The sequence below is a fragment of the Girardinichthys multiradiatus genome, chromosome 13 (assembly GCF_021462225.1).
Source record: "Girardinichthys multiradiatus isolate DD_20200921_A chromosome 13, DD_fGirMul_XY1, whole genome shotgun sequence".
Lineage (NCBI taxonomy): Eukaryota > Metazoa > Chordata > Actinopteri > Cyprinodontiformes > Goodeidae > Girardinichthys > Girardinichthys multiradiatus.
Window position 1 is genome coordinate 41,497,792 of NC_061806.1, and position 18,523 is coordinate 41,516,314.

General features: G+C 42.1%; 1 protein-coding gene across 4 annotated transcripts in view; it reads right to left on the bottom strand.

Annotated features, from left to right (window-relative positions):
• Nucleotides 1-14,056, bottom strand: part of rnf19b (ring finger protein 19B) — a 50,074-nt gene extending 36,018 nt beyond the window's left edge. For 3 of the 4 annotated variants that reach the window (XM_047383948.1, XM_047383945.1, XM_047383947.1), the window contains exon 1: nt 13,797-14,055. The gene's annotated coding sequence lies outside the window, so the exon portion shown is untranslated. Of the gene's footprint in view, nt 1-13,796 lie in introns of all 4 variants that reach the window. The other variant, XM_047383949.1, reaches the window with a different exon arrangement.
• Between the last annotated feature and the right edge of the window lie 4,467 nt (nt 14,057-18,523).

Consider the following 18,523-nt stretch of genomic DNA (forward strand, 5'->3'; position numbering starts at 1 on the left):
CAGAAAGCCGGAGTCCAGCAGGCGACACGGCTCAGACCTTCATCCTGTTCGCAAGAATACTGACTAAAACCCTGCTAATCTGCTGACGGGGGCATGCTGACGGGGGGCAGCCATCTCTGGATGGAGCAGGTGGTCCGCTACTCAACAAACAGCTAATAATGTATTATGTGTGTGTTTGTGTTTTGGGGTAGAGCTGATAAGAGTTAATTAGCTAAAAGGCTAGCAGACCCTGTTGGAAAGAAACCTCTGTTTCCATGGAGCAACAGTGGCCTGAAAACTGAATACAAGGAAAAATAAAGAAATGTTTAGTACATTTACTAATTCTGATTTAATTTACCGGATATGACAGAAGCCTTTTGATAGGTTTACTCTCTAAATAAAAATTAGAATTGGTTTTGCCCCAAATAGAGTTGAGCTGAGGAAATAGACTTTACTCCATCTACACAAAGCTGATTCACAAAGAAACTAATTTTTAACAGCTATAATTTAAGAGGTCCCTTTCTGCTGTGCTTCAGCTCTGCTCTGCAAAGAGATGGACACTTATTTCAGATAGGCTCTGACATAATTGTAACTAAAACATGAAGATGCATGGGCCAACACAGGTTTAAAACTAACATGTATAACATGATCTGAGCAACAGATATTCCTACTGTTGCCACCGATCTGTTCAGAGTGAGCAGTTGGTATCTAATAAAGAAAGTGGATGAAAGTAATCGAATAAATATCATCAAAATGTCCTGAAGCTTTGTGCGGCAAAATGTTTGATGGACATAACTTAGTCATATTTATTATTAGCCATAACTGTTATTTTATTTATGATTTATGTATGTTATAATTTAGTTTTTATATATATCTTAATATATCTTTTTATTTATTTTCAGTTTTAGAGATTGTTGAACTACCCCGTATTACTGATTTTATTTGTTTTTATTTTTTATATCTTAACATTATATAAAACTATTGGCTATTTAAAGGGAAAATTGTTTTTCCAGACTCTGAGTACTCATTATAAATAATCAGGATTTTAATATTGACCAAAATAATTGTGGTTATAATTATTGCCATAATCAAGCAGTCCTGTGCTTTGACACAGGTAAAAAACGGACGGGCACAGGGTGGGTCTGAAACTCTGGTTCTCCAGACTGTTCTCTGGGATCCCATTAATATGACATAAAACTGTGAAAGCGATACATTTAGAGCTTTGCAAAAAGTTATTTTTGAAAGCTTTGGTAGATCTTGATACCAGCCATCAGCCCATGTCTAAACATGAAGAAGGAAACATGAAATATTTGTGTTTTTGTCCAAAATACAGAGAATTATACCACCAAAGCTCTCTCCAGCCTCTGTCTCTGCCGCTCTTTTCTTTGCAAATGATGTGAGGTCAGATGTGGCCTCCCGAGGTCGGTGAAATACCCTGTGTTCAGTGAATCACATTAAACCAGAGGCAAATGAGTACATCTCCATTTGTAAACATGTTCTTTTACTATTTGAATCCAAAGAATAGGGTGAGATTCATTCTTATTGGGCTAAATCACTAATATTAGTTAGCAACACAACACTCAGCTAATCACGCTGGTTTTATGACCTTCCGGCTGGAACACACCCAACTCCAGCATGATGGCAATCCTAGATCTGAGTTCGGCCTTTCCAGATAACCCCAGCATTATCTTCCCAGCCTGCTATTATGTTCTCCAAAAGCCTGCTCATTGAAATCGGGTCTGTTCAAGTAGGAAATTACATAAAAATATGCGAAACACCGGTCCTCCAAGACTGGAAAGGCCCACTCCTGTTTTCAGCATCCAGGAGCAACTCCAGTGTTCCCCTGTCTTGGTGTGGTTTCTGGTTTTATCCAAATTACCTGCAGTTAACCCTTAGAGACTTCAGCTTTCACGCTTTACATCACCTCACACACTAAACTGAGCTTTTTTATGTTACGCTCTGCTTGCTTGCAGCCAAACAGCCTTTCTCGTGCAGTAATTTCTACACCACTCATCAGCTCCACTGTGGCTCCATTCCCCTACGTTTACTTTAATGTCTGGTTTTGTTTATGCTGACGTCCTGTAACCGTACATTCATATACAGCAGATACCTGGCATGCACCATCATTTAAAACTAAATGCTTCTGTTAGACATAAAGAGTCTGATTTTCTTTTGTCAAAGCAACAGGTGTCTTTCCTCCAAATCTGAAGATCTCACCAGAATGAAATGTTTTCAATGAGTCCTAAAGAAGAGTTTTCAGCTGGAGAGTCCTTCAGAAAGTATTTCTTTTCACCAAATATTTCATCTATACTCCTAAAAGTATGGATGTGGAAACCTACTGAAGGGTTTGTAGGAACAGTTTCGGTCACATTCCCATCAGTCACCAACAGCAGTTTGCAGGGCTGCATCAAGCCCTGAAGAAACTTGCAAAATTACCTTGGCAGCATAATGTGAACTAAAACTGCTGCCAGTTTCACGCAAATATGTCTGAACATGCGGGTTGTTGAGGAAACTCAGAGAACTCACACAGAACCAGCATACTGATCAGATTCAGCTTTGGTCTGCTGAGAAGAACCACTCTGTGGGCTTCTGACTACATCCTTATCTGCAAGCTGATGAAGACTATGGACCCATTGTTATGGGGAGTTTATAAAGAGCATAAAAGCAGTCATTATTGTGTTGTCAGGAAACGTCCGGTGCAGAGGTAATTACTGGTTTAATATACGACAGAATAAAAAGGAAGTACTGCTCTTCCTTCTAAGAAATGACAAAGAGCAAAAACATTGTCAACTTATTGTACTGGGATTTATTTTCAAACAGTTCCGGAAAAACAGAACCATTAAGATTGGTCTCAGTGCAGACTGGGAAGTTCAGGTCAACCCCAGAAGCAGATTTTTGTTTATGCTAATATTGACTTGTTAAATCACGTCCCATTACTAATGATGGGAGCCAAGCCGCCTCCATTCTGGTGTTTCCATGGAACAGGTTCATCTCCAAGAAGTGATGGGATTCAGTTGGAAATTTAGTGAAAACTGCCATTAGAAACGTAACTGGTCCTTATTTTCCTGCTATTTTAGCTCACAGCTACATATCGCTGTAAAGAGCCGTGGACAGCAGTTCATTGACCTTCATTTTCTAATTTCTTCCAATAAAAACACCACTAAAAAGCATCAAGGATTTTTCTTAGATTTAAATAAAATTAAATGAAAAAATTATAAACCCAGAGTTAAACGTCACCCCATCTAAAAATGGTGGGATTTCAAGATGTGACGAGGTCAGAGAGGATGTTTTATGGTCTTTAAATGGTCTCCTCTCATTGGGACATGGCTGAAATAGTTATATTATACATCTGAAAAGTGTGGTGTGCACTTGTTTTCAGCTCACTAGTCAGTACTTCATAGGACCACCTACACAGCAGTTCCAGATGCAGTTCTTCTGGGGAAGATCTCTACCAGCTTTGAACATCTACTGACTGAAATATTTTCCTATTCATTTTTGCAAAATTCTCCAAACTAAGTTAGATTGGATGGAGAACATCTGTGAACATCAATTTTAAAGTATTGATATAGACTGTCAGTTGGATTAAGGTCTGGACTTTGAGTAGACCATTCTAACAAATGAATCAGCTTAGATGAGAGAATGTGAGAAGGGGAATTTTAGGTTTTGGCTCCCTTTTAAGTCCAGAATAGAATTTAAAATTCTCCTCCTCACATATAAAGCCCTTAATGATCTAGCTCCATCATACATCAGAGATCTGATTGGTCCATATGTTCCTAACAGAGCACTTCGTTCTCAGACTCCAGGTTTACTGGTGGTTCCTAGAGTCTCTAGAAGTAGAATGGGAGGCAGATCCTTTAGTTATCAGGCTCCTCTCCTGTGGAACCAGCTCCCAGTTTTAGTCCGTGAGGCAGACACCCTGTCTACTTTTAAGGCTAGGCTTAAAACTTTCCTTTTTGATAAAGCTTATAGTTAGAGTGGCTTAGGTTATCCTGAGTTATCTCTGTAGTTATGCTGCTATAGGCTTAGGCTGCTGGAGGACATAATGACCACTTTCACCCTCTTCGCTACATTCTCACACTACTCTCCAATTCTGCATTATTTGCTGTTATTTCAGCTTCTAACCTTGTTCTCTCTTTTCTCTTCCTAGAAGCTACACCTGGCCTGGCTCTGTGTCTACCTGTGACACCTTTCTGGAGAGGGGAATCGTCCGAGCTTCTGCTGGCAACAACTTAATGCTCACCCTCTACATATGATCCACATGGCCCTGTCTTTTAGTGTTTAACCCTTTCTCTCTCCTAGACATGGCTACTGACTGAGCTTCTACTGTGACTAACTCTATGTTCTCTCTTTCAGACTCTAACCTTGAAAATTGGCTCAGAGTTTATCTGTTCTTTCTTTCTAGATGAAACGACTAAAGGAGCTACATCCATTAACATTTACTTTTCCTTCCCATAGAAAGTACTCCTGGATCAGTGCTTCTTTGTTCTCTTTGTGTCTCTGCTCTGTTCTCTCTAACCCCCAGTCGGTCGTGGCAGATGGCCGCTCACACTGAGCCTGGTTCTGGTTCTGCTGGAGGTTTCTTCCTGTTAAAAGGGAGTTTTTCTTCTCCACTGTCGCTACATGCATGCTCAGTATGAGGGATTGCTGCAAAGTCAACGCCAGTGACTGTCCACTGTCTCTACATGCTCATCCAGGAGGAGTGAATGCTGCAAGTCACTGACTGGATGCAATCTGCTGGGTTTCCTTAGATAGAAAAACTTTTTATCCAATTTGAATAAATAATAAATAACTAACTCCGACTGCACTGTTCAATGATTAGGATTAATAGGAATGTATGAACCTGACTGTTGTGAAGTGCCTTGAGACAACATGTGTTGTGAATTGGTGCTATAGAAATAAAACTGAATTGAATTGAATTTCATTGTAGTTATGGCTGGATGTTTAGGCTCTTTGCCCTGCTGGAAGGTGAACCTCCACTCCAGTCAAAAGTCTTTTACAACCTGTAAATAAAGAGCATGGATTTATGGGAATTTAGCTCCATCTGAATTACATACAGGTAGGCTAATTAGGGCACTCCTGAAAGCAGCTAGTTCCATCGGATTTTATTTAGGGGTATCAGAATGCAAACAAAAGCCGCACTTTTCAGATTTTGATTTGCAGAAATATCATAAATGATCTTTCTTCCACTTCCCAATAATGCACTCCTTTGTGTTGGCCTATCACATAAATGCCCAATATAATTAGCTTATGCTTGAACCTGCTCAGGTCAGCTGGATTTACGCCGTCCAAACTGATCAATCACAAAACAAAGAAAGAATCAGATGAATCTGAACACACTGAATAATTTCTGCTTTTCTTTTTTAAAGGCATGTGGTTGATTTTTGTCTGCCCTGGAACAACAAAACAATGAAGCTTTCATTTGCATTTCAGTCTATTGTTTGTGGAAAAAATCAAAACCTGGAACAGATCAGAAAAGAGAAATTGTTTAAAGAGATTAGTTACGGTAAACAGAAAAGAAGGAGACATGTACTGCTGTTACATCACTGATTATACTTCGGCATAAACACTTGAGGCTGAGGTGAAAGATAATGGAGGAAATGACCCACATCCAGACACAAGGCAGATCTCTTCTCTGGAAGTAACGGCATCTGCATGTAGAGAGTGTGTGTGTGTGTGTGTGTGTGTGTGTGTGTGTGTGTATATGTGTGTGTGTGTATATGTGTGTGTGTGTGTGTTTGTAAAATCCTCCAAACATTCAATGAAACATGGATCAGTCAGTCGGAGACAGACAGACAGTTTCCTTCTGATCTTACATATAAATACATACATACATATAAAACACAATGTACACAATGGCCAAATAAATCAATGAGGCAGCTTTTCAGAACTTCTTTTAAAAGGTGCTCTTCCATATCTAAGGGTCCAATGTCTGCGTCCAGAGGGCAGGAGCTGAAAGAGGTTATGGAGCAGCTGCTCCATAACCTCTTTCCAAAACAATTGATTAGGTGAGATGGGCCATTGCTCTGTCATTGAGTTCTGTGATGTGTGGTGTGGGGGAACAGAATATTTTCGATTGCTATTAGAGTGATTTTGAGAAGCTTATTTCTATTTGCGACTGACAGCATGGTGTAAAAACAGGTAGAACAGTACAGCAAAATGGACTGAATAACTCTTTGGTCATGTAGCAGCAGAAGATGAGGGGCAACATCAAGGGCACTGAGTGTGTGAAGGACATGTAATCCTTGTTGAGAGCGTTTATGAACATCTTTGATATGATATTCAAAGGTAAAATTATTGTCCAGGGTGAGTCCAAGATATTTAAATGTAGTGACCTGCTCTATTATGCTGCCATTGATGAAAACATGGTTTGTGCTGAAAGTGGGCGAGGTGAAAATCATGCCCTTTGTTTTGTCTGAGTTATTGTAGAGATAATTATCTTTACACCACCGTGTGAAGCACATGACTGATCTCTGATAGTCTATCACAGACTGGTGACAGAGCCATTGACCTGACAGAGATGATTCAGTCATTGGTGGACAGTGTGTAGGGGAAAGGACCAAGGACATGACCCTGCGGGGCTCCTTTGTTGGTAATCATGGGGTCGGATATGTTAGTGCCTATCCTCACTGCCTGTGGTCTGCTGCTCAGAAAACTATGGATCAGGTGGATAATGTTGGAAGGAATATTTAACTGCTGTAGTTTGTGTATCATCAGGTGTTGTTGGATTGTATTAAATGCAGAACTCAAATCTACAAAAAGAACTGCTGCAAAGTTGCCAGGTGTGTCCAGATGTTGGAGGAGAGCATGGAGGAGACATACAACAGCATCCTCCGTACCTCGCCTTGTGAGCAAACTGATTTTTGTCCAGGTGGGAATCGACAGTTGGCAAGATAGCACGTAAAATCAATTTTTTGTAACATTTGCTCACTATTGCTGTTGGTGCAACATGTTCTGAGGGGCATAGTTTCTTTGGCAGAGGGATGATTATTAATGTTTTCCAAGGTGTAGGCCACCATGCAGTACTGTAAGATTGTTACATGATGGAAAACAATACAGGACACAGTTCCAGGGCACAGAGTTTAAGCACCTTGGCAGAAATGCCATCGGGTGCCATAGCTTTGCCCACTTTATATCTGCTCAACTCCTTTCAAACATCTTCCTCTGTAACGGGAGGAGATGTTGATGGATCATGTCAATTAAGCATTACGGGTTCATCACAGGCAGCTGAGAAGTCAGTGGTGTCATATCTGGAGTAAGAGGTGGTAAGTGTGTTAGTAAAGGTATATGGGTCTGTGACGGTGGAGTAATATTGCTGAAGCTGAAAAACGTTACACGTCTTTTTTTGGTGGAACAGGACAATGCTGGCCCATTTCCATATCCCCTGCTGAACTCTAAATACTGTTACCGATTAAACAAACTGTTTTCTATATGTTGATAGAGATGCAAGATACCCAAGAAAGATTTTTAGAAACATAGAACATTGGGTCAGTGGGGAAAAATCCAAATGAATAAAAATATCGTGAACTGAACAGGCATGACAAGGTTAAACGTCATTCTATTCACCAATTTTTTCAGCTGCTCTGTGGGGGCCTCCTTGGGGTGTCATATGTCTTCACACATGTAACACCACACAGTAGTGTGGGACAATAGGGCTTGTGGGCATGGGGAGAGCACCATGCAATGATCCCCCTCTGTTATATTTGGGGGTGGGGTGGGGGAGACTACTGTCAACAAGCAGTGGGGTCTTGTAAACCCTAGCCACAACTCCAAATTTAATGCAACTTAGACATACACATCTGCATTCATCACAGCAATTTACATTACCACAGACACACACAAACACCACAGAGGGGGGCGTGTGGTTGGTGGACCAGGCAGGGCCCCCTGGCTTCTGCCACAGGGTCTGTGCCGGCTCGGCAGGAACTGTGGGTGTGGGGATGGCCTAGGAATCTCTGACGGTGCCCTGGGGTGGGCCTAGCAGGGTCCTGCCCACCTTGGTAGGGTGTTGTCTGTCTGGGTGCTCGGTGCAAATCCCAGAGTGGTGGGCCCCCATCTGGTGCCCTATGGCTCCCGGAAGTGTGTTGGGCTGGTTAAGGGCCTTGGGGGCTGCGCTGGGCCCTAGTTGGTCTCCCTCTATCTAGGCCTCTCAGGGACTTGTCCCCCGGAGTAGATGTGCCCTCCCCTACCTTGGTCCCTCCGGGTTCCAGCTGCAGCAATGAGCTGGTGCCTGCTCAACATGTTGGGGGCTGCTGCTCCTGTGCCAGCAAGGCTCAGCCAATAGCGACCCACTTCTGTGCTGGGCGTGTGGCTGACCTGGGGTGATGCTTTATGTGTGGCTGTCTGAGACTACTGTTACCTTCCGGGGTCGGGTCAACCTTCCCTTTGTTGCCCTCAGGTGCTGTGGATTGCAGGCCTTCTACCGTTCCTGCCAAACTTACAAATTACAGGTGACAAACTCGCACTTACACACATCCACCTATTTCTACACATATGCTCACCCACCCACACACACAAACACACTCATGCACCAACACACAACTACTCTAAATGATTAATGATTGATGGTCAAACAAACACAGGTTACTCTAACATCAGTGTGGCCTGTCTACTCTGATACTGGATTGAATCTGGAATTAATAAAGTGATATTGTGATAGACCGGTCCGTAGTTAAGCAGTTATAAAGGATTATCTGACCAGCTTTAAGTGAAAGGTTCTGGTTTTGTGTTCAGCTTTTCCACCTTCAGCTGCACAGCTGTGTTACAGGTTGTTTTAGCAGCTTTTAACTGACTAACTGACTTCCCTGCTTTGCACACATTTTCCTTCTACTTAATCCAAAATCAAATTGTGATTTTGGTGAAGGAAAAAAAATATTTCCAAATTCAGGGAAATTTTAAAACTCCCATGTTTAGAACCCATGTTAGCTAAGACTTATGGAAAAACGATGTGGTAGTTTATTTAATGTGTTAAAAAACCACATCAAGTAATTTATTTTTGACCCTTTTCTTTTTTAAATCTGCTAAAATTTATCCTGATTTTGTCGAATACACTTTGTTCACCACAACATGTTTAAACGTGTATTGAAGGAAATACTCCAAATGCTCTTCTTTTGGGTTCAACATGTTACTGCCACCTATGGGCCAGTCATAGGTAGTTAAGCATATCTTTTTAATTTTGTAATTTCTGCCTGTCATCTGGAGGTAAAAGGGGGCTGTAACAGACTCTGAAGCTGTTCATTGGAGGCTTTATTGGGAAACTAATTGAACATTCCCAAATTCATGTGCTCATCCACAAATGGCTGATTTCACCTCCATGTTTTCATTCCCATCATTTAAGACTCAGACGGGTTAAATAATCAGCTCCAGTGATTAATAAAAATGGTAATTTATAAAAAATGACTCATGAGGAAATGTTAAAGTCCCAGTAAAGTAATACAGATCTGCTCATTTTATCTAGAAATCTGGTAAGGAGTGAAACAGTTCATGAGATGGCAGATGGCTCCACAAATGGAGAGTTTGACTCCTTTCGGTTTCCCACGGTTTCTCATTAACGCCTCTCTCCCACACACAAATACAGAGAATGTACAGGGAGAGTCGGGAGCGATGCGGAGGGAACCGGCTGGGTAGCTTCTATAATTAGAGGAACGTTTGGGAGCCGAACTGCTGAGCTGTTGAATGTTTAATGTCGTACCTGCAGGCGATTTGGTGGCTAAGAGCAAACATCTGCGCTCTCTCTTCGCACACAGACTGAAGCCTGAGCAGCACCAGATCTTTGCACACACCCATGAGTTCCAGTTTTGTTCTGTAATCTGAAGCCCATCATGCCAGGGGAACCTGAGCCTGGACCCGCTCTGGATGAGCTAATGCTCCATCTGAGCAGGAAGGGGAAATGGCCCAGACACAGACTGAGAACAGAGACTCAAGAAAGAGACTCAACTGCATATCCCTTCCAGAATCATAATATGGTCAGGCCTACCTTCAAAGGAGAAACAAGTCAGAAAACGGTTTATCAAAGCACCATAATAAAAATTCTGATAAAATTGTTTTAAGAGCCTGACGGGTCAGAACAGGGCCAGTTTTCGGAATCTATCCATCTGGTCACCGTTGTCTCTGAAATAATTTTACATGTGAGGAATATAACAAAATCCACATTATCTGGATTTACACGTGTCATCTCAGACCGTTTACAAGACTAACAGGTCCAATCCATGTAAAGAAATAAAGTCAACCAATCAATCATGCAGACATATTCAAATTTAATATTCCATTTTGATCCTAGTTACAATACAGCACATTCAAGTTTAGTTTCTTACGCCAACTGGTAATAAAGCTATCTGAAGCCAATTGTTCGTATTGGGTCAATGACTTTGCAGAAATCCTTCGTACTTATGAGTCCAATAAGGTTTAAAAAGATTTTATAAGAAGTACCACTGCAAGGAAGATCATCTCCTACTGGAGGACATGAAACACAACCACCAACATATCTGGCTCTCCAAGCAACTTCACCCTGAGAAGAAGTCTTAGAAACCTCTAAAATGTCACCTGCAGACCTACAGCAGATTCATGCTACTGTGGATATGAAAATGCATATCTGAACAATCAAAGACTGAAGTTTTACTTTCATGGGACTTTTGCAAGAAGAAACATTTTCTCTGTAAAAAAAAACCATGAGGATCAGACTAAGGTTTGCCAGACAGAACATAGATGAAGACCAGGACTTCTGGAAAAATATTCTTTGGACAGATTCTAGTCTATATCTGAATCATGGGACAGCAGAACAGAGGACACGTTTGGTAAAAACCAAATGCATCATTTCAGAAAAAGAACCTCATTCCAACTGTGACGTGACGTGCCGTGGTTTACTGCTGAAGACCCTGACCAGCTCCTCACCTTCATAGAATCCACCATGAGTCCTACCATGGATCACAGGGTGCTTAAAGAAAATGTGAGATAATTTGTAAAAACATTTAAGCAGAACCGGACCGTGCAACACGACAATTACCCAAACATACCAGTAAATTCAAACTCAGAAGCGACTACGATAATATTAAGGACCACAATGCCCAATGCAGGTCAAACCCGAATCCTTCTGCATGGAGTTTGCATGTTCTCCCCATGCATGCATGGGTTCTCTCTGGGTACTCTGGCTTCCTCCCATAGTCCAAAAACACGACTGTTAGGTTAACTGGTCTCTCTAAAATGCCCTTAGGTATGACTGTGAGTGTGCATGGTTGTTTGTCCTGTGTGTTTGTGTGTTGCCCTGTGATGGACTGGCGACCTGTCTAGGGTGAACCCCGCCTCTCGCCCATAGACTGCTGGAGATAGGCACCAGGTCCCCCCGCGACCCACTGTGGAAGAAGCGGTAGAAAATGACTGACTATTGACAGACAACAGACAGCAGGTGGATCGGCTGGTCCACTGGTGCAGTCAGAACTACCTTGAACTCAACCCACTCAAGACAGTGGAAATGGTGGTGGACTTTCGGAGAACATCACCCCCATACACCCCTCATCATCCTCAACAACACTGTATCGGCCGTGGACCACTTCAGGTTCCTAGGAACCACCATCTCTGAGGACATGAGATGGTCTTCACACATAGACACTGTTTGAAAGAAGGCCCAGCAGAGACTGTACTTCCTGAGGCAACTCAAGAAGTTCAACCTTCCACAGGAGCTGCTGGTCATCTTCTCCACTGCCATCATACAGTCTGTCCTGTCTTCATCCATCTCAGTGTGGTTTGGATCATCCACAAAACAGGACAGGTCCAGACTGCAACGAATAATCAGGAATGCAGAGAGAATAATCAGAGCTGACCTTCCCTCCATCCAGGACTTATACAGGTCTAGGGTCAGGAAAAGAGCTGCTAAAATCTCTGCAGACCCCACACACCCTGCACATAAACTGTTCAGAGCTTTACCTTCAGGTGGCGCTACAGAGCACTGTTTACTAAAACCAGCCGCCACAGAGACAGTTTCTTCCTCCAGGCTGTTTCTCTGCTGAACATTTAATAGAGTACAAAACAACAGCATACAGATGTTGCAAATGCACCTTTTTATTATATATGTGTATATTGTATATTGTAAATATGTATATTCTGTAATGCAAAAACAAAACCAAAGAGCAAAGTGTACTGGAGTCAAATTCCTTGTTTGTATGTACGAACTTAGCAATAAAGCTGATTCTGATTCTGATATTTATCATAAACCAGCCTGAAGGCTGAAAGAAAAGAAAAATGACACCTTAGCTTTCTGAGTTACATGCAGGTAGGGGGCGCTGTATTTAATAACACCCTAAACCAGCTGATCACACATAAAATCAGCTGTTCAGACACACAAACATTTCCCCCAAATCACCCAAACTATACCACCATGAAACAGCGTGTTTGGTTCTGACATTTATTGACGGTCCTTCAGAGAACCAGCGTCTGCCTGTAATCAGACTTTGACCTTGCATCGCGTCAAACGGGAGGAAGACCCCGCTGAATCCATGGAGCACGAATATCCAACATCCAACATAAAACTAACTTCACCCCGGTCAGAAGCCCACAGTTCTGGGCTTTAAAGTCCTGGTCCTCGTTATAGCCATGGCTGAGACAAAAACTTCCACATAAAGCCCAAATGTTAACTTCTTCAAGCAAACTTCACCATCCAGACAGCAGCGTCTCTCCTCTCTGCTTCTCCTGCCATACCCACCTCACATCAGAACCTCTGAGCCTTATTTATAAGTTCTGGTTGGGCTGCAGTCCAGATAATTATCCTAGTGGATCATTTTATACATAAAAACCATGTAGAAGACATTCTTGGATACATCAGACACAAACAGGTTCTGTGTCGAGTAGAGTGGACCAAGTGGAGTGGAGCTGCGCCACCTTAAAAGAGGCAGTGGAAAAGGGGCATTTGAGGCCAACCATACACCAAAAGCAGCCAAAGAATGATTTCATCAGAGAAAAATGTCAGTTTTAAAATAGCCCAGCCAGACTAAACCCAACAGAACATCTATAGGATCTCCTGAAGAGGGCTATGGACAAGAGATGTCCTCAGACTCGGAGATTTGGAGAACTTTAGCAAGAGTGAGACAAGATGTGAGATGCTGATGGATTCCTACCAAAGAACACTTAATGCTAAAATTAAATCAAGAGGTGCTTCAACAACGTATTAGTTTGCAACCAGGTTTTTATTTTTGATACTTTGACCCCTGACAGATTTTTTTGTTTGTCATGTGAGCAATAATAGACACGGGTAACACTGAAGAAGAAAATCCCTTCTGAAATGATTTGTTAATAGCCAGACATATTAACAGGGGTGTGAAGACTTTTTACATCTACTGAATCACAGCTGACTTCATTTCAGCTGCTGCACCTAAAGCCAACACCACAGAGGAGTAATGTCAAGGCAACCAGCCATTCATCCCCTCACCAGATGTTATCTGAGCTCCAGTGTTTGTGAAAGTTTTCTCCAGGCTACATGATGCTGGAAGAATGTCACCACCACACCCACATGGTCCTAACATCTGGCCCCAAACTGAAGATGACCCTAAATACCAGCATTGCTGATTATTCTCGTCAGATGACTTATTTCAGTGACTGAAACTGGTCTGAAACGGTAAAGATGTGACTGCAGTTTAACTCCCACCTACCCTGGATGAAGATATGAGGACAGATTGCTGTCAGACATACAGCTGTTTTGTTGCTGAATCTGGCGGCCAACACGGACGCGATGATGACCAAAAGCCTCCTTTCGCCTCAGTTTATCTTATCGGGGTAATTTTATTTTACTGAGGAGGGATTTAAATCCAAGATAATTCTGCAGCAGCACCTACCACCAAGCAGCGGATGTCTTCCTCCGCAGAGGCTGAGGAGCGATGCCTCGGCTCCTCCTGCGGTCCACCCCGCTCCTCTAACCACCAGCGGCGGGTCTGAACAGTCCTCGAAGGCCGGGGCAGTCTCTGAGCTCCGTGGCTGCGGGTATCCTGGCGGTCTGAGGCGGCCTCTGGTCTTCCTGAGCTCCGGCAGCGCAGCAGTGAGGCTCTGGGGTTATAATCTCTGTCGCCTCGCCTCCCTGCGACGTGAAGTAGGAAAACCCTGCCAATGACGTCACGCCGTCAGCTGTACGGAAACCCCGCCCTGTGGCGTCATCCCTAAAGATCAAATGAAACCGCTGCACCGAACCCAAGGAAATCTATATATAAATAATAGAAATAAATGAATATTCCTGCCGCAGTTTATCCTAAAAATAAGATTCACTCTAATGAAAATATCTGCAGAAACATTTCATGTTGTTGAAAGTATTTTCGATAATAATACGTTCATAGAAATAGTGAAAACTTCATAAAAAGAACAATCGCTGATGAATGACGGACAGTTGACTAATTGCAAATTTCTCCCAACATCAATAATTCCCCATTTTAACAGCTTAATTAGTCCTTGTTTGTCATTGGGTTGTTTGACCTGCAAGTGTTACTACTGAGGACTGGCAAGATACTAGCGAGGTCCTTCAACAGGCAATGACCCCGAGCATCACGCCACAGTGCATTCTGGGTACTTGGTAACTACCTGGCTGGTATGTTGAGAGAGAGAGAGATAGAGACAGAAAACAGCAGGAAAGACACAAAAAGAATAGCTGTATTTATTGAGGTTGTTGGAGGACTAGGGTTTTTTACGATGAAATGAGACTTTTTTTTTAACAAAATGGGATGGACTGTTTGAGAAAAACAACATTTTATTTTCCATTGGTCTTTTTTTAACTGCAGTAACAGTTTAGTGTCATTTTCTCAGTTATTTCATCATTTTTGTGGTTGCTCACTCGCATCACATATGCCACATAAAACTTTATTTTTGTGAACTTCTTGATGCTGCTCCAACACACAGCAGCAGGGCCTGGTGTAACTAGAAATTCACAGTAAAAGAGCCCAAATGAATCATTTCATCCAGGAATTATAACCATTTGTGTTTTCATTCACATTTAGCAATAGAAACATTTTTAGAACACAATGTGTTCAGTTTGACTACATCCCTACCTACCTGCACTATGTTGCCAGGAGTATTGGGTCAACCCTCCAAATCATTGAATTCAGTTGTTTGGATCACTTAAGATAAAAGTAAACTATGTAAACAAATGATATTTTTTTCATGGTTTTGTTAACATCTGATCCCTTCCTGCTATTCAGGCTACAAATTAAACAGCTTTAGGAAATGTTTTTCCCACTTTGTAATGCTTCAATTCCTTAAAGACGTTCAACCAATCCATGAGGAGCTTCAGGCATTCCTTAAAGACGTTCAACCAATCCATGAGGAGCTTCAGGCATTGCTTAAAGACGTTCAACCAATCCATGAGGAGCTTCAGGCATTGCTTAAAGATGTTCAACCAATCCATGAGGAGCTTCAGGCATTGCTTGGTCCCATCAGGGGTCAATAGGGGTAATGGTTTCATTTCTGGTTTCTAAATTCTCCAACATTCTCTGTTGGGGACTGGCAGGGCCAGATTTCGGAAGATATGGGCCCCTGGGCTGGAGCCAGTTTTTGGTGCCCCAGTCACTCTTGTGAATCACAGAGCATTGATAGGTAGGCCTACATATCAGCAAATACAAATGGATGGATGGTTTAAAACATCCCCTCTCAGATGGCTCCATGTTGGTCCTGAAAGATGAACTATAACTTCTGAATTTTTTTAATATTTGAGTATTGCTTGTATTAATAAAAATCCATCAATATTAACGAACCACACTTCCTATGGGCCTATTAGTTTTATATAAGGAACAATGTTTGTAAAACATGCATTCATTCACAAAAATAAAACCCTGACTATTTCAGACTTCTTAAAGGGGCCACTGCCCAGCTGGCCCAGTAGAACATATGTAGAAAGTGGTTGAAGGCAGGAAAAGGTCTTAAATCTGTGCTAGACTTATCTGCATTAACACGATCATCGGAAATGAGCACAGATACAACCTCATACCATGATACAACCTCCTGCAGTCAGAGTCTGGTTGCAGGGTGTTTGTTGCAGACAATGGGCCACTTGTTCCAACAAAGATCAGGAATGTGTTCCTTGAATGCACGATCCTACTGAGTGATGGTCCATCTGAGACGCCTCCTCTGGACAAGGTTAACACCAGGCAGCTCTTCTGCACGGTGAGGTTTGTGGATGTGACTTTCTGCTGTAAAGCTGGACAAAGGTTCCCTGATGAATGCCTCATCAATGGAGTTCAACCATAGACTGATTCACTGGAATTCCTCCAGATTCCTTGAATGGTGTAAATGCATTGTTCTGTAGAGGGGGAAACATTTCAAAAAGCTTTAATCTGCATATTTACTAACAAAGCAGATTAAGAACTTAACCTTTAAAACAAAAGGATTGATAAACATCAGCTTAGAAGGCTGTGGGTGAACAGGCCAGCAGCTTATTTAGAGTTACAGTGTCTAAAAGTGCTTCCCTGGTGCTGCTCTTTAGTTTCTATTTTTACTGATCAACAACCACCTTGAAACTCATATAAATGAAGTCAGCCATTATCTCAGTGCAGCTGTTTTTCCTCACAGTGAGAAACAGAAAATGCTTTTCTGAAGGATTTTCCAGGGAAGTCATTATGACCAACTAATGGAGTGAGAGCTTCAGCTTGAATGCACATGTTCAAAGGCATCTTTCATCATTCCCTACTAACAAAGAGGAACAAATATCTGTTACACAGAATTTTAAAAACAAGGCATATAAATCTCAACTTTAGATTTAACCTTTTAACATTTAAACCTGCACCAGAGTTCATTTATTCTGCATATATCCGAACAAAGATGTCTTCATTTTGATTGGAGACAGAATCAAGTCTGACAACATTCAACTATGTCCAGAGATGTTGGAGCTGCGTTAAACTAATCTGACACCACCCTAACTCAAACTAAACAGAGTTATAATCAGAGCCAAGGCAAAGATTGGTTGTTAGTTGAAAGCTCAGACATCAGTGAATCACATAAAGGACCTTTAACGTTCTCTTTTTATTTGCAGAATCACATAAAAATTCAAAAACCTCATTGAAAGCTGCTGGATTTTGGAGACTTTATTTTATGTTTTGGTTCTTCAGAAAAAAGCTTAACCTACATTTTTGTGCATTAGTCTTCATCCGCTCTCATTTGCTGCTTTCCAGTAGTTAAAACATTGTTAAGCCTTGATTAATAGGCTTCCGGGTTTCCTGAAAGTCTGTTTTTCATTGGATTTAGTCTGTTGTGTTTTTAGGCCACTGAGTGATGCTGGCAGCAGCAGGAGATGAAGCATAAAATCCTGTCTTCTCGTGCTTACCCAGAACACATAACATCAGGTGAAGGTGTTACAATATGCAAAGAAGCCACAAAGTGTGATTAGAATAAATAAAATACAGATTTTAGCAGCTTTTCTTCAGGTGAAGTCAGGAGAAGACAACTGTGGAGAGACTGAACCAGAAATAGACTGCAGGTCCAGATCATGTCAGCCCTAGAGTCCTGAAGGCCTGTGCAGAGCAGCTCTGTGGGATTCTGCAGCACCTCTTCAACCTTAGCCTGGCCCAGAAGAAGGTTCTGGTGTTGTGGAAGACCTCCTGTCTTGTTCCGGTACCAAAGAAAACTCACCCATCAGTCCTCAATGACTATAGACCTATTGTCCTGACATCTCACATCATGAAGGTCCTAGAGAGACTCCTGTTGGCCCACCTGAGTAAGCAAACAGTAAACCATCAGGACCTCCTTCAGTTTGCTTATCGCTGTGGAGTTGGAGTTGAAGATGCCATCATACACCTGCTTTAACAAACCCACTGTCATCTGGACAAAGCCAGTAGCTCTGTGAGGATCATGTTCTTTGATTTCTCCAGAACATTTATTACAATCCAACCTGATTTTCTTTGTCAGAAACTCCAGAAGACTCAGGTGTAGGCCTCAACAATCTCCTGGATCAAAGATTACCTGACAAACAGACCACAGTTTGTGAGACTGAAGGGTTGTGAGTCTAACCAGGTAGTCAGCAGCACAGGAGCACCACAGGGGACTGTACTCTCACCATTCCTTTTCACTCTGTACACCTCAGACTTTCAGTACAAGACAGACTCCTGTCATCTGCAGAAATACTCGGATGATTCTGCAGTCGGTGGATCAGAGATGGACAAGAAGATGAGTACAGGAAGGTGGTGGACCGCTTTGTGGCATGGTGTGGAAACAATCATCTCATTTTGAACATGACTAAAACAAAGGAGATGATTGTAGATTTTAAAAGAAACAGAAATAAGTCAAAAACTATTTCTATCATGGGAGAAGAAGTGGAGGTGGTGGAGGAGTATAAATACCTCGGTGTTCACCTGGACAACAGACTAGAGTGGAGATGCAACTGTGAAGCCATCTACAAGAAGGGACAGAGCAGACTGTACTTCTTGAGGAAGCTTAGGTCCTTTGGTGTTTGCAGCAAGATGCTGCATATCTTCTATAAGTCTGTTGTGGAAAGTGTGATCTCTTCTGCCATCATCTGCTGGGGAAGCAGCATCAGAACCAGGGACTTAAAAAAGCTCAACAAGCTGATAAAGAAGGCTGGTTCTGTTCT